Source organism: Penicillium brevicompactum, assembly GCF_028827555.1.
Source record: "Penicillium brevicompactum strain IBT 35665 chromosome Unknown utg000003l_segment0_segment0, whole genome shotgun sequence".
Classification (NCBI taxonomy): domain Eukaryota; kingdom Fungi; phylum Ascomycota; class Eurotiomycetes; order Eurotiales; family Aspergillaceae; genus Penicillium; species Penicillium brevicompactum.
In genome coordinates, this window is record NW_026623206.1 from 4,991,840 (window position 1) to 5,006,521 (window position 14,682).

The window sequence follows — 14,682 nt, forward strand, 5'->3', positions numbered from 1 at the left end:
GAGTCGAGGAGGCTGTGTCGTCATTTTTCAAAACTTACTACAACTACTCTCGCTGCCTTTGCATTAGACCCCTTTATATCCATACTATAATAGCCTGCGAAACGGTAAAGAATGCAGGTAAAGTTATACGTGAAAAACGTATCTCACGCAGTGGTACTATTCTTTTCCAATAGCATGCATGTGAAAGGGGGAGGATTGTTAACAAGCTAGAAGACCCCTATTCCTATTGCTCCTAGGGTATACAGGACAATTCATAGAATGGTTGTTGTGCCTAGTGAGACACTTCAATATACACGCGAGTCTATCAGCGTCGTTTGGTCCAGCGCTTGGAATTCTTTTCTCTCCCTTGGGATGATACAATTTTGGCTTATTTGCAGCTTGTATTACACATGGCCAGGAATAATGCCAATCCTACTGGGTTTGCCTTTGTTTAAAGAGACTTTGACAAAGAGCATAATCCTTCATCTGAGAGCAATTTGTGCGATAGCTCGAGCACCACAATAGAGTGAGGGCTGGTGAGGTCGGAGAAAAAGGTTTCCAGAGCTGTTTTCTGATGCAAAGCAACCTGCCAAGCGAAACCGTTGAAAGTTCAACCAAATGTGATGGAAATAGATCATCAATAGTTCACCATAGGCTGCTAATTTGCAAGATATCACTTTTCAGTTACAGTGACGTAGTAATATGATGTCGTAAACAAGTGCCATCGTGATGAGGGCTAAGGGGGCATGTAGAAATCAAGGTTTGGCGATATAAAATCCAGTTTAATTCCCACTGCCCCTTTCCACAAGTCGCCAAAATCCCACACAAGGATGAAGGACAATCGGGTCAGCCCTAGTCGGCCTCCGACTGTGTGGGTTGATCAATCTGCGTTCTTCCAGGAGCACCCGAGTTCAAAACCAATTGCTTCTCCGGATATTCAACCCTCGCCGAGTCAGAAAATGACTGCCGCCGCAATCGCCCTCAGTTTGAAGAAATCACTCCCGGATCGCCCGAAGCGAAAGATCCCACAGCTGAACCAAAACCCATGGGATACTTTCGAACCTGTTGCTGCATCATCGCAAGATCGGTCTCTGATCTTTGCCCGACACAAGACGATGAAAGGAGAGTTGGTGCATATCCAAGAACTCAAGCAACAGTTCTCGCCCGCTACAGGATTCCTAGAACTGATGGAACAAATCTCTCATCCAAGTTTCTTGAGGCTAATCGAGAGTTACCATCAGGATGCATCCTGCACGTTGGTCTGGGAGCCAACGGAAGTGTCGGTCAGCCAGATCTTAGCCTCCAGCTGCTCAATTACCAACGATGAACTGCTTGGAATTATCAAACCGGTGAGTCAAACACAAGAATCTTGCAGATGCTGCTGCAGCTAACTCAGAATAGGTATTGGAAGGAATAGAATATCTGCGCGGGCTTGGGAGAGCACTCGCTACCCTGGGCCCGGAAACAATCCTGCTTACACAGTCTGGTAATGTCAAGATCAGTAAGGTATTCGCTTATATGATGGTAATTTACGAAGGCTAACTTTCCCTAGCGGGCGTCGAGAATAGCTGCCAGATCCATGAATCAGAAATGAATCCTGCGACAATGAAATTATGCGCTCTAGCTGATGTTGTCACCAAATTGATGCTGAGGAATCCTACCTACGAATGGGAACCCGAGATCAAAGATTTGCCTTGCCAGCTGGAAAGTATACCCGTTGACGAACTCTTGCAGGTCAGTTCATTCTTCCGTCTCACCAGATTCTCAGCTAATGTGACAGAATACCATCTTTACCCGAGCAACATGCGAAGGGGAGTTGAAGCTGTTGGTCAGTGTAGCCAACAAGACTGCGTATCACGGTATCAAATCTTACTATTCTCGTTGCTGAACGGTGAACTCATTGGTGTTGGTGTGGTTCTTTGCTTGAAGGCCTATCCAGAAAATTCTCGCGATTCTGTCTTTCATCTTTGCTGCGCGGATAATATGTGTGTGGTACAGAAGGAAGGTAGGAGGGGGATTATATAGACAAATCACGGTACCGCAGGTGGCTGGTAACAATCGCGTTTTGACGCGAAAGCCTTGTCCTAGGTTCGAAATAGCTCCTGTACTAGTCCACAGACGCTCGCTTAACTTCTGGCCCGTTTTTCAAATCAATCATTGCTTATATGCCCAACCGCTATTAGTCTATAGGCGTTTATCTGTCGCCTATTGGGGTAGCATTTTAGGAACAAGAATGCTGAGACGAATTTAGAGGGACTTTAAACGAGAAGCATATTATAGAATATACGTAGACTTGGATTCTGACGACGGGAGCTACTTATGTGAATATTGTGCTTTGCAGGCGATCTTGATCGAGCTAGATGATTGGAACTCTTCAGTCTATATAGCTCAAAGCTGGAAGACTCCATCGTTCAGCTAGTTATGAGACTCACTACCCTGGCAGCCACACGAACAAGACGTCGGGTGGGAATGTTCAGTCATGGAATCTGCCGCGCCGGTGTCGGCTGGATCGGTGATTGGAATTGGACTGAATGTAGGATTCCCGCTGCATACCGGTTTGCTGTCTTGCGGGCGATTGTTGCGGTCGCCATTATATTCAACAACACTTCCAGGCCACGGAAATCGGATGTCTACATTCTCTCTGGTCATGCAACCGTTGATATTGGCAACGAACATAGGAGGCAAAGCAGGCGATTGTTTGGGCGTGTTGTCGAACGCATTCGAGGGTGAGTCATTGGCCACAGTGATGGGTGCGCAGTTCATGTACATCTCACGATTGCCGATACGATTGAACCACGTCCAGGCCAAGGTGTATCTCCCGGGCTCAATTCCCTCGGGGATCGCGAAGTGGAGTTGGAGGGAATGGTTCGACGTGGCATCACCAGGAAGAATGCCGGGTACACGTGCGGGGCATCCTCCTTCGTAGGACTTGATGACTTTCCATTCCGATCTCTTTGTCGGCTCACGATCAGTGGTGAGGCTCACCTGGCAAGACCCTCCACCATGGGTGGCGCTACCCAGAAGCTTGATGGTGTTATTGTGCCCAGTCCAATAAGTCGATTCTTCTGTCGGGGCTTGAAAGGAGCCTGATTGTAGCTTGCAAGGAAAATCACTACCATCTGCAGCCAGCGGCGAGTTATCAAGTTCTTTTTCAATAGGTCTGTAGGGCTGGGGTGAAATCATTTTCAAGTGGCCATAGACCGGCCAAAATACAAATGCCTGCAGCAGCAGGTGCCATTTCACAAATATCATAGCAGGAGGCGAGATGGTCTTCTGCAATGAAGGCAAGTCTCGATTTCAGGTAGCTGAAGACTATAATCGAATTAAATACGGTTTTATATATAGCCAAACTGTACATGGATTGAAAGGACACTTGAACTGGCGTGGCTGCCGCGGATATTTGAGTCCACCAGAAAGTCACATTATAACCTAGTTCTGCCAGTCTTTCGCTGTCTTTCGCCTCAAGATGTGCTGCCACCAATAATGACAAAAAATGGTTTTCAAACACATGTGGTTGTTTTCGTTTAAAGGAAGCGGTGAGCCAACTGTACTAAAAGAGTTCTCGCATTGCCTGAAGTGAAGTGGAAGCCCTCATTCAACTGAGTCGTGACAACTCACCAGTCCTTGTAAGATCTGAGACCAGTTCAACAATACGTCCATGCGCTGGTTTTCGCTTACACTGCGAACGCTACTACCCTACTACCCTTGAGCCCCCGTTTCACATAAGTGCAGGGTTCGCTATGGACCACCATTTATCTATCAAGTCACTACTGCCAATCTCGAGTTTTTATCGACTATCTGATTGTTTCTTGATCTTATCCTTCCACTTCTTGTCTGCTGGCAGAACTAGCCACAGGCGACAATATGGTCGTTCCGCAAAAATCGGAAACCAACCTAGCAGACGCAGTCAATCAAAAGGCGCGCAGGAGACGAAGGACACTTTTCAAAAAAGCGTCCGAGTATAGCTCAGAATGCGGTGCCGACATACATATTGTTCTTCGCATGAAGAAATCTGGCAAGATTTTCATTTTGACATCGAACACAAAAGGTTGGCCTCTTTCCCAAAACCAACTAGTAAGTTTCTCTTCGTTATCCATTTCGTCGCTTTGCAGATATTAATTCAATTCCAAGATGTCTTATCATCCTACACCAATCCATACATCCCCAGAGATCCCATAGACGAAACCGTGGGACTACCCGGTTGTCAACAAGTGTCGCTCTTGGTAATGCTTCGTACAGGGCGCCTCCTGAAACTTCCAGTCGATTGGCTTGCAATATTGATGGCTACCAAAGCTATCTTCCCGCTATATCTCTATGGATAGGATCAACCTCATGTCGACCAAAGGGAAATGCAATAAATTCGCTGTCTGACAAGGATAGCATTGTAGGAATCAATGGTACTCCACAGAATTTGGCGATCGCTCTTGAATAATCTAATAAGAACTGTCTTTCTCTAATTTAGAGCCTCTCCGGTACCCATATGCATCTTCTCGGACGCATGTAGTAGACACGAATTCAGGGCCGTAGCCTGGCGGCTCGACCAGGCTACATCCGGCGGGCTGAACCAGACAGGACAATTCCCAATATTGTTCGACGGTAAGCTTGGGTGTAAATAGTACAGTTTTTGTTTCGTATGTTACTTCTATCTTGCAGTCTTGTGTATTGCCTTTTTTTTTCAATCTCGTTCTCCGAATGTCTTACTGACCTATTGCTCCGACATACAGTATCGATACCGACCACAATCACATGGCGGGCGCAAGTCGCATTGCCTCTGAAAATATTTACCAGTTTTCCAGTCAGAAAAGACTTCAAATCAAACGCCACGGCCGAGCTGTTGCTAGCTAGCTAGCACGGCTATACCTGGTCATGTGTCCACCCCCACGACCACCACCACCACCACCCGCACCACCACCCGCACCTCCACTGCTCAGTCCACACGCCCAGCAAGACCCAGTCTTCATCTTTGCCAGAACGCTCAGACATCAAACTTTGGCGAAAATTCAGATAGACTCAGTTCCAGTGCCGGTAGAGATTCCGATGATCCAGTCGGATGGGCGCTTGAGTGGCTCTCGGAGAGTGTTCCTGAGTATGCAATGTCTCCAGGGGATATGATACTCTCGCTGGAAAATTTCCGTGGCGCTGCCTGATGCCCATAGAGGCAGCCTGGTAGCAAACAATGACGTGATATCTCTCCTGGGGCAACTGCAGGTTGCAATGCCATCTCTGGTCCCACAGTTGGTTGTGGAAGGCGGCTATTAAAGATATTCTGATCACTTGACTGGCCCCGCTCCGTGTAGCCACGCTTGCAGGTGCAGGGGAGAACTGCCAAGCTAAGACGGTTGAGCACAGAAAACTCCAACTTCAACTTGATGCTGTACACCACAGTCTTGAGGCTGACCTGAATATAGTGCAGCTTGAATTCTGCTAGAAGCAGAAGGATATCCAGGAGGACAACAAGGACGTTGATCCAAAACAGATGGATGATTGCGCTGCGGCTGTTGCGACCGCGGATTGTACTCACCAACTTGAAAGCATCAACCGCTTCGTAAATGTAGATACCACTGATGACGAGATCTTGTATGCAGAAGCCCGTCAATTGGATTCGGTCGAATACCGCCGCAGGGCGAGCGAAACGTTTATCACCGTTGTTGACACCGAAGAAAAATACGGTCATGGGAATATGTAGAAGGCAGGCGTTGATAATGATCATCCATAGAACCCAACGCATATTCCTCATATCGGAGACGAGGAGGTGCAGACGCGAGTACAGTACGACGGCTTGGCCGGTGACCATCGCGTACCATCCGATCATGAAGGGGATTGATGTCGCGAGATTGGATGCTTGAGAAACGAAGCGAGCCATGGCAGGAATGGCGTGCACGAGGATCCCCCAGGATGCAATCTGTATACTCCAGAAATACAGGCTCCGGTAATGTTTGAAGTTATCGAATGCGACAATTGCTGTTTCCAGAGCATTGTATGCGCCAATCGAGAACATGGCCACGATTTGAATGATTGAGACGTTCTCCATAAGAATGGCCCCCACTTTTGGGGGAGGCTGATTATGACTGTATCCATGATCTGGAAGGATTTGACACGAGTACAATGAATTTTTCCTATTAAAGTTGATGGATGGGAGCAGCAATAGGTTTTATAGGTTACTCATGGAACTAAGGGGCGCGTGCTCGTGCAAGGAAATCTTGACATAATAGCCAGTGATTCTGGAGGGCCCTGAAGTTCTTAGAACTGTTATCAACTAGAATTGTAGAGCCCGAGTGGGCTGAACTGGGTGGGTCGGTCGACAACAGAGTTGCCTATGCTGTAGGGTTGCGACGCATATGATTGATCCTCGCTCCTCGCCCAATCTTTTTGTTGGGACTTTTTTTGTTCTAGCCAAAAAGAAAAGGGCAGGCTGTTGCGCAGCTGGAATCAAGGCCTCTTTCCATCCGATTCGTACTAAAGGTTACTATCACAGCGACCGTGGATCTCGCCCTGCGTTCCACGGTCAGCGGCGGCCGAACATCAAACTATCATGATACATTCTTGCTTTATGAATCACGGAACCGCACACTCAAGGGAAGACTCTAATGATTCATGGAAATTAGGACTCAAGTTCAGACCCAGTCAGAAAGGTTATCTCCTGTCTTCTGCTCCTTGTTTCTAGATCTATCCTGAATACGGCTGCCAGTACATTTCTTTACTGGAGAAAAGGAATCACATGTATCGCCATCTCAAACAGTTGAATGTAGTATTCTATGAAACAACTAGAATATTGTTCATGAAGCTTATTGGTCGCGTGTTTCCGAATATTGGCAATGATGAGAAGGGTGCTGGATACAATTAAGGCTCCCGAACTGTATAAGTTCGGACCCACATCGTCGCCTTCTGTCAGTTCCCAAGGTCAATTACTCTCGAATTTTTTTTACAGTAATGGAAGATGTTTGTACCATATTCTTTGCTCCCTCAAATAATAGTTTGAGTTCATATAAGCTGTCTGCTAGCATTACCAGACTGGCGAAGATATTGAAGCAAGGCTAGGGGAGGAAACATGGGATAGGGTGGGAATATGCTTATTTGGGCATGGCTGATGCGAAATGATGTAGATACAACCTAGGACGTTCTATAAACTAAGTGAATGAAGAACCAGAATTGTAGCGACCGATGAATGGCCAAAGGGTTCGTTGAACCATGACCATACAGCTTTTTTAGCTTACCATTTTGTTCTAGGAAGGCTGCGTGATATTCCGAATAACTCACCTGTCTAAACCGTCCCTCTTTAGCAACAGAACCTGTCCACTCGTTGACAACGGACCATTAAGTTCAAGGTTTTGGATCCTGCCTGGAGCTTTCCAAGTTCTGCCACTTTTTTTCTCGATTCCAGAAATGGAACACCTTGATCTAATGTCCCAGGGTCATTACTAGGGACATTATCCCAGAAGATTCTCAGCGTCGATCCATGTTTACGCGCGTTATTTCATTGGTTCAACTGGGGTTTTATGTATCCAGCGTCTCATCAGAAGTAAGATAGTAGCGTTGCAATCTCGCGAAGGTGGCAATCGACGAGGGACCAGATCATGAGCCTTGGTAGCTGAAACTGCTCATATGGTTGTCCTGGGAACCATAATTTGGTTCTATTGTCGTAGAACGGCTTACAATTTAGATGTTGCCTCTAATATAACAGCGTGCATCAATGAGAGACGTGACGGGGGAGGATCGCTGATCGTAATCAAATGACACCGTGAATGTGTATTTGTGCAAGAGACATCAAGTGAACTATAATCAGGGCAATGGGTATTCTTCGCGTACAAAAGTGACCTGGGTTTCCAAATCCAGCCGGTATTGAAACAACACTGATTGGATGGATGTAGCGCGGACCGGCCGATCACTTCCTCCACAATGGAGTGGCAAGTTTCTTTTTCTTCTTTTGTACTCCTGTCCTCTTCTCTCCTTTCTTTAATTTAGTTTCTTTTTTTTTTTTTTTTCTAGTTTCAGCTAGCATCGAATGGGTTCCGGTGTCCAGGATGGTTACTTGATCATCTCTGCTAATGATCCGGATGCTAGCAAACAAAATCTTGGCAAGACTAAAAGCGCCCTCACCTCGTTTCATGTCTTTACTTTGGTCTCCACCTAGACCTTTAAAGCCGTTGCACCTCAGGGGCCTACTTCACTCAGTCGTCTTCTTCAGCCTGTGACTTACTTGAATCAACAATTACCCTCAAACCGAAGAAATCAATATGGCAAATGACCCTAAGCCCTCTCGGAGTGCAGAGCGCATTGCTGCCAAAGCAAAGTCCCGTTCGGGCAGGTCGCGTGCTGGTTCGCCCTGTTCTGTCCGGTCGGCGGGCTCTACGTCCAAGGCGGACCGTAGCCTTCTGAGCTCGGTAGCGAAACTACGCAAAGAACTGGTATGTCACACTCTCTCTTACCCTCGCTTATTCGCATCTTGCCGTACTCTAGGTCATCATGTGATCTTCCTTACGCAGTGTGCTATTGGCTGACCATCGTTTCCAGGGACATTCTGTGACGAAAAGCACCAGGCAGAAAGAGGACGGAGCAACCCATCGGGAATGTCTGCATATGATGGATCAGATTCAAGAAGAGTTTGAGCTCGCTCTTGGGGCGATAGCCGATGAAAGAGCCCGTCATTCTCAATCCATGCAGTGTCTGCATGATGAAAAGGCCCAGGAGACTTCGAAACTGCAACAGGCAATCACGGCAAAAGACAAAGCCCTGGTTGAAAAACAGAGGCTTGAAAAAGAGCTCTGCCAGATTCAGCAGCAGCAGGAGTCAGTGAACGCCACTATGCAGGACCAGATTTCATGGCACGATATTCAGCCCGTCCTGCATCAGGCGCATGGCGAGCTGACATCGGCAACCACTCGGTTCTGGAACACGATCGAATCCCTTCACAACTATAGAGTGGCATCCTACTTGCCGGGCTCTGGAGTGATCCACAGAACTTGGCCCGACCAGAACAGTCCGCTGGTGTCTTTGGGTCACGATGCCCTTCCCGGGTTTTCCGCATCGAGTGATCATCCTCTTGCTACCCAGCAAGCGCCAGAATCAACCAACCAGTATGCATCGCTTGTGTGAAGAATGAAGGGCTTGGGGCTTGGGCCCGTTCTGCTTGTTGTGGCGAACCACATAGTCGATTTCATATGACCACTACGCATATAGATAGCTCATAACATAATCTTCACCAGTACCACCACAGTCTCATGGAATAGTAAAAGATAGATATGCGTCGACCAGTTTTCTTAATTAGACTTTCGTTCCGCCAAAGGGCAGCCTCGGAGAATATTCCGTGGCCGCTGAATATGGTTAGCGCAGGGTCCACAGCTCGGTGGGTCATGATCGTCCGGAAAGCAATCGAATGTGACTGATCACAACCATTTAATAGGTAGCGCAGTCCCATCTCTGTCGAGTTTTTTGGCCCTGCGAGATTCATAAAGAGAAATTCAGTTCATTTGCGTGCATGGTCTGTCCGAGGATTTTCTGGTCACTTCACAGGTAATCGAGTCCCAAATGGCAGGTCACGCTGCTGGCTTTTGGCTATGGTACATCTTTGTTCCACCCACAGTTATTGAAACTCAATTGAGCGGGCTATCCGCGGGTCATAAGATTTGGAATACTCTACCACAAGTACGACGGCCAATCAATGCATCTCAATTGACCCACCGCTGGGACTTGAGAATGGATCCAAGTGGGCCAGGGAGTGGCTAAAATGATCGTCAAGTGCTTAAACACCCGAAAACCTTGATAGCCTGTCTCATCGTATCATTATACGGCTATCAAGCTATCAGCAACGAGGCCAGAGAATTAATCTCGTCATACCGAATTTATAGCGACGTTTTGTCTAATGTTCCCCAGCCTTACGGTTATATACAGCTTCAAGTTAGAGTCTGCTCCGGTGAGATAGGATTGGTCTGAAGTTACAATTGCATGATGGCACCTCAACCGTCAAGGGCTAACTCCAGGCTTTAGAATCTAAACTTCCACCTCATCAAATCTTGATCCAGATCACTGCTGTGACCGAAGCGTTCGCCTAGTTGCATTGCCCATTGTAGTATCGTTCTCCCCCTCTTTGGCCACCATCTCCATAGTTGTCTCCACAACCGCCAAACGACTGCGGATGTCCTCCAGATCACTGCGAATAGTTACAATCCAGCTGTTCTGGTTATCCAGTGACTTTTGCATGGACCTGGAAAAAGTCAGCCTTTGTTCTTTTCCGCTCGGTCGCACGACTAACTTCGTTCGGATATCTAGACTTAATGTTGTAAGCAAACGTATCGCAAAACATCATTTCAGGAGAATTGTGGCACTCACTCTGCGACACATTGTAAGGCAATCATACTGCAGTCTCCAGAAATATTATGCTGTCGGGGTAGTTCCAGTTCGTTCTGGGATCTCGGGCTCCTACACCTGTGTGGTGAAAGAGATTCCTGGTTATAATCCGCCGAGATACCGATGCGTTCGTTGCCAAAGTTGTCATTTTCTTGAACAGATGCCTCGTCCTCTGTAGTACAGCGATTTTCGAAAGCAGTTTACCCCTCAGAGACGCACTCTTCGTTTCTCGGCCCGTACCCGAGACAAGGCTAGGCCTAATTCGGCTAGCTCATAAATTAAACTGATCCATAAGTGGATAATACCTTACCACTTGTCCCAATACGGGTTTAGCTTGTTTCGGGTACGGGCCGACAAACAAAGTGTGAGTGTCTGAGGGGTAAACTGTTTTCGAAAATCGCTGTATCACCCGCCGCAGACCTTGACGGACTTCGGATAAGCTCAGACTCGGAGGGTAGCAGGGACAGAGCGCGCTGTAATCGGCTCCGAAAGCTTTGTCTGTGATCAGTGTACGGAAGTTTTCGAATGCCAGCCATGATTGCACCTGAGTCACGCTGGAATTACAAACGTCTTCAAATATGTCCAAATGTCAAAGGAGTCGTTCAGGCTTTTAAAGAGAGCTGGATCATCAGATCGGAGGTTGCAATCGGGTTTTGCAAGACGCATTGTCTGCCATCTGCACATCCCACACTTGTCGCTTATTTTGGAATACATTCTGGCCAATGAGTCATAAAGGCCATTCTATTTTAGGTGGGGAAACTTTGCGTATTTGCCGCCAAAGTCTGTTTAATGTTACATTATTCAATACCCAGTGGGGCTCGGTCTGAGAATTCGCTGCTGTTTTCATTTCAACGCACAGTAGCTACATCCAAGAGCAGTATTTAGAAGCACAAAATTAAAATTTGCTCGCTACTCTAGATAGGGATATGCTCGAACGCTGGGGCTTGAGAGAGTCTGAAGTACGGCGTCGATAGGTAACAGCTCAGACCCGCTGAATTGACACGCCAAAAGGGTTCATGGGTCATCTTGTTGCGCTTTTGAAAGTTTGTGATGAACCAGCCCACGGTACTATCTTAGCTTTTCACTGGGACCTGAAGGGGGTTTAAGCTCACCTTTCCCATCCGCATGAATTCAAACCGTGCCATTGCCTCAAAAAGTCTCTCTGACTACTGCTAGTTCATGCGAGCACTATGTCCCCTCGCAGCGAAATTGTCTGGTCGGAATGGGAGGAGGAAAACATTCTTTCCTGGCTCGATGCACACCGGGCGTTGCCGTGGAAAGCCCGCTCCGACGCATATTATGAACAACATCAGGTGCGCCGAAGCGTTGAGTCTCTACGAGGGAAAAAATATCATATTCTGCGCAAGCAACGTGGTACTGGTGCCAAACTGCCTAAGCATTCAGAGAATAGAAGCCAGGCAGGAGCCGCTCGTCGATCGGTGGGCGGAAGAGCTTCATTGGAAGCGCTTCCAAAGAAAGGTCCTGGCCAAAGTAACACTGCAATATGGTTTCACACAATTCTAACCGCCGACCCTATCCATACCGATAGCATTGAGTCAACCGAGGAGAAGGGCTCGAGACTAGGTATGAATCGACCTTTATCCACTATTGGTGACAAACTGATCGTTCATATCAGGCGGCGCGAGGCCACTGCTCAGCCATCCGCGACATAAAGAAATACGATCGTTATCGCAGATTTGGGACTATGTGCATCGTGTTTGTGCAGCGACAAAGCTGAGATACCGCTGAGCAGAACGTTCATGCTACCAGCGGTTTGATTGCATGCGCGCTACATCGTGATCTCCGAGCATCGATCCTAACTATCTCAATGAATGAAGGTTGTTAGGTGTTGCTAGGGACGGAGGATTTATTTTTATGAATTCAGATAGTTCGCAATATATCCAAACATCCTTGGAATCAAAACAATAGCGAGGGGGGCACAAGGTCATGGATTGACTAAAGTTATCCCACAGACCGTAGAAGTTGGCTGGGATCGTCGATGAATCGCAGAGTCCTGAAATTAAATTTCGATGAACCATGGGAAAGGTCGCTCGGTGAGAGAATGCGGTTGTCATTAATGATCCTCGAGGAAAGCTTATCTACAAGCCTCTGCTCCACTCGCTTTTAGGTTGCTTGTAATTAAGCCCTGCAGCTCTAAAAGAGATCTAGGGCAGAATCACCAACTTCTCGGTCGGATCATGTATATGATATTGCAAGACACAACACTTTATCAGGAGGATCCCCTACATTCAGCGTCATGATCAAGATGCGCAAGGTGATTGAAATAAAGTTAAGGGCCGTAGGAGTGCCGGCCCACAATGCCGACCCTTGTTCGGGAGCCAATCGATGTCTCTGTTCTAGTCCAAAAATCGGAGACATTTTTTTACCTCATGTGGCTTGTCCTTAGTTAGCATATTTTCTACAAGCCATCTGCTAGAGATATCAAATTAGCGATCGGATTTGGCAGATGGAGAGGATGGGTCAGGCTCAAAAAGAGTATAGTTTGCACGAGGAAGGTTTATACAAGACAAAAGACATAGCTTCTAGAACGTTCTATAGACCAGATAAAGATAGCAGCAGCTTCCCCCTGTACGAAGGACCTGTCTCTCTTGCGAGGGCAACTGAACCGCGGATCGGATCTCGCTGCAAAAAGTCTGTGACATTCCAAATACCTCATCTGCCCCAACCGACTGCCCAAGCAACAAAGACCTGTTCCATCTGTACTCTGACGGCCCGTCAAGACTAGATTGTGGATCGTGTCTGGACCCTTGCAGATCCTTCCGATTTCTTCTGCGGGCCACAAATAGAACCTCCGTGATCTACTATCCCGTGGGTCGTCCCTGGGATCTGCATCGCTGAACCGTACCTGCGTCTGTCTAAAGTCACGCGCGGTGTTTGATTGGTCCGTTGGGTGCTATTTGTATCTAGGGTCTCATCGGTGTGATAGCAGCGTTGCAATCTGGCGAGGGGGTGGCGATCACGAGAATCTAGCTCGTGAGCCATGGTAGCTGAAATAACTCACTTCATTGTCCTGGAAACTGGACTCGGGTTTATATTCTGAGATTTCCAACAAAGTCTAGACTTTCGATTCTCCGTCAAGCAAAACAACTTATACCCTGGATTTGGGAGTATGTTCATAGTGTCTGCACCGACAGGTAGCAGAATCAGTTGGTTGCGAGGAACAAACAAAAGTACCGTTCGAGTAGCGGGAAACTAGAAATAGGCAGAGGATTGTAGTGGAATCAATGGGAGGCACGTCCTATGGCCAACAGTCAGTAAAATCGAATGTCACTGTCTGCCACAGTGTCCAACCCGTTATTGCGGCATCTGTTCAAGTACTTCAGCCCTCACGAAAGAGACGATGGCCGTGGCTAGTGACCATGGTCAAAACGGGCAGAGCAGTCTGCCACCGCGTTGAGTGATTTAATTGCAATTTCAATGATGTGAGAATCATATTCTTGCGGTGTCGGTGTCTTTTCAACAGTTGATGAAAGTGGTGCACCACACTCAACGCAGTTTTTGAACGCAATGAATCCAGGTTGAAACCTGAGTCTGTAGGCCACAAAGTCTCCTAACACCATTTCAACGGTGTTCAAATGTCTTCAACGACAATAACGAGGCAGTGATTCTCGCTACCTTCTGCGCAACTGGTTCCTTGGTAGAGACGTAGCCGAAAAGATATAAAAAGGGCCAGATTCCCAGCCCAAAAAAATCAGGACTTCGGTCCTCACACTCCGATGTGTCATGGTGTCCCTCTTTTGCCTACGGGCTTGAGAGCTTCCGTGACCACGGCTGTCGCTGCGACGAGCCCAGCGATGTAAGAATGTGCTCCCTCGCTGCCACGAGCCCCGCGAGTGTAAGAAGGTGCTTCGCAGGACGGGCTCTGCGTTATCAAGTGTGCCTCGCAGGATGGGTCTGCGTCAACAACAATCCTCGCAGGGGGGCGCTGCGTTACCAAGTGAACTCCGCAGGGGGACGCTGTGATGACAAGTGAGACCCGCAGGAGACCGCTGCGTTAACAAGTTCTCTGCAGGAGACCGCTGCATAACCAAGTTCTCCGCAGCCTAGGTCCTGCGTCAACAACAGTCCTCGCAGGATAGGCTCTGCGTTATCAACTGTGTCTCGCAGGATGGGCTCTGCGTTATCAACTGTGTCTCGCAGGATGGGCTCTGCGATAACAACTGTGTCTCGCAGCATGGGCTCTGCGGTATCAACTGTGTCTCGCAGGATAGGTCTGCGTCAACAATAATCCTCGCAGGGAGGGTGCTGCGAAACCAAGGACTTCAGAGCTTCCGTGACCACGGCTGTCGCTGCCACGAGCCCAGCGATGTAAGACTTGCGCTCCCTCACAGCCAATGA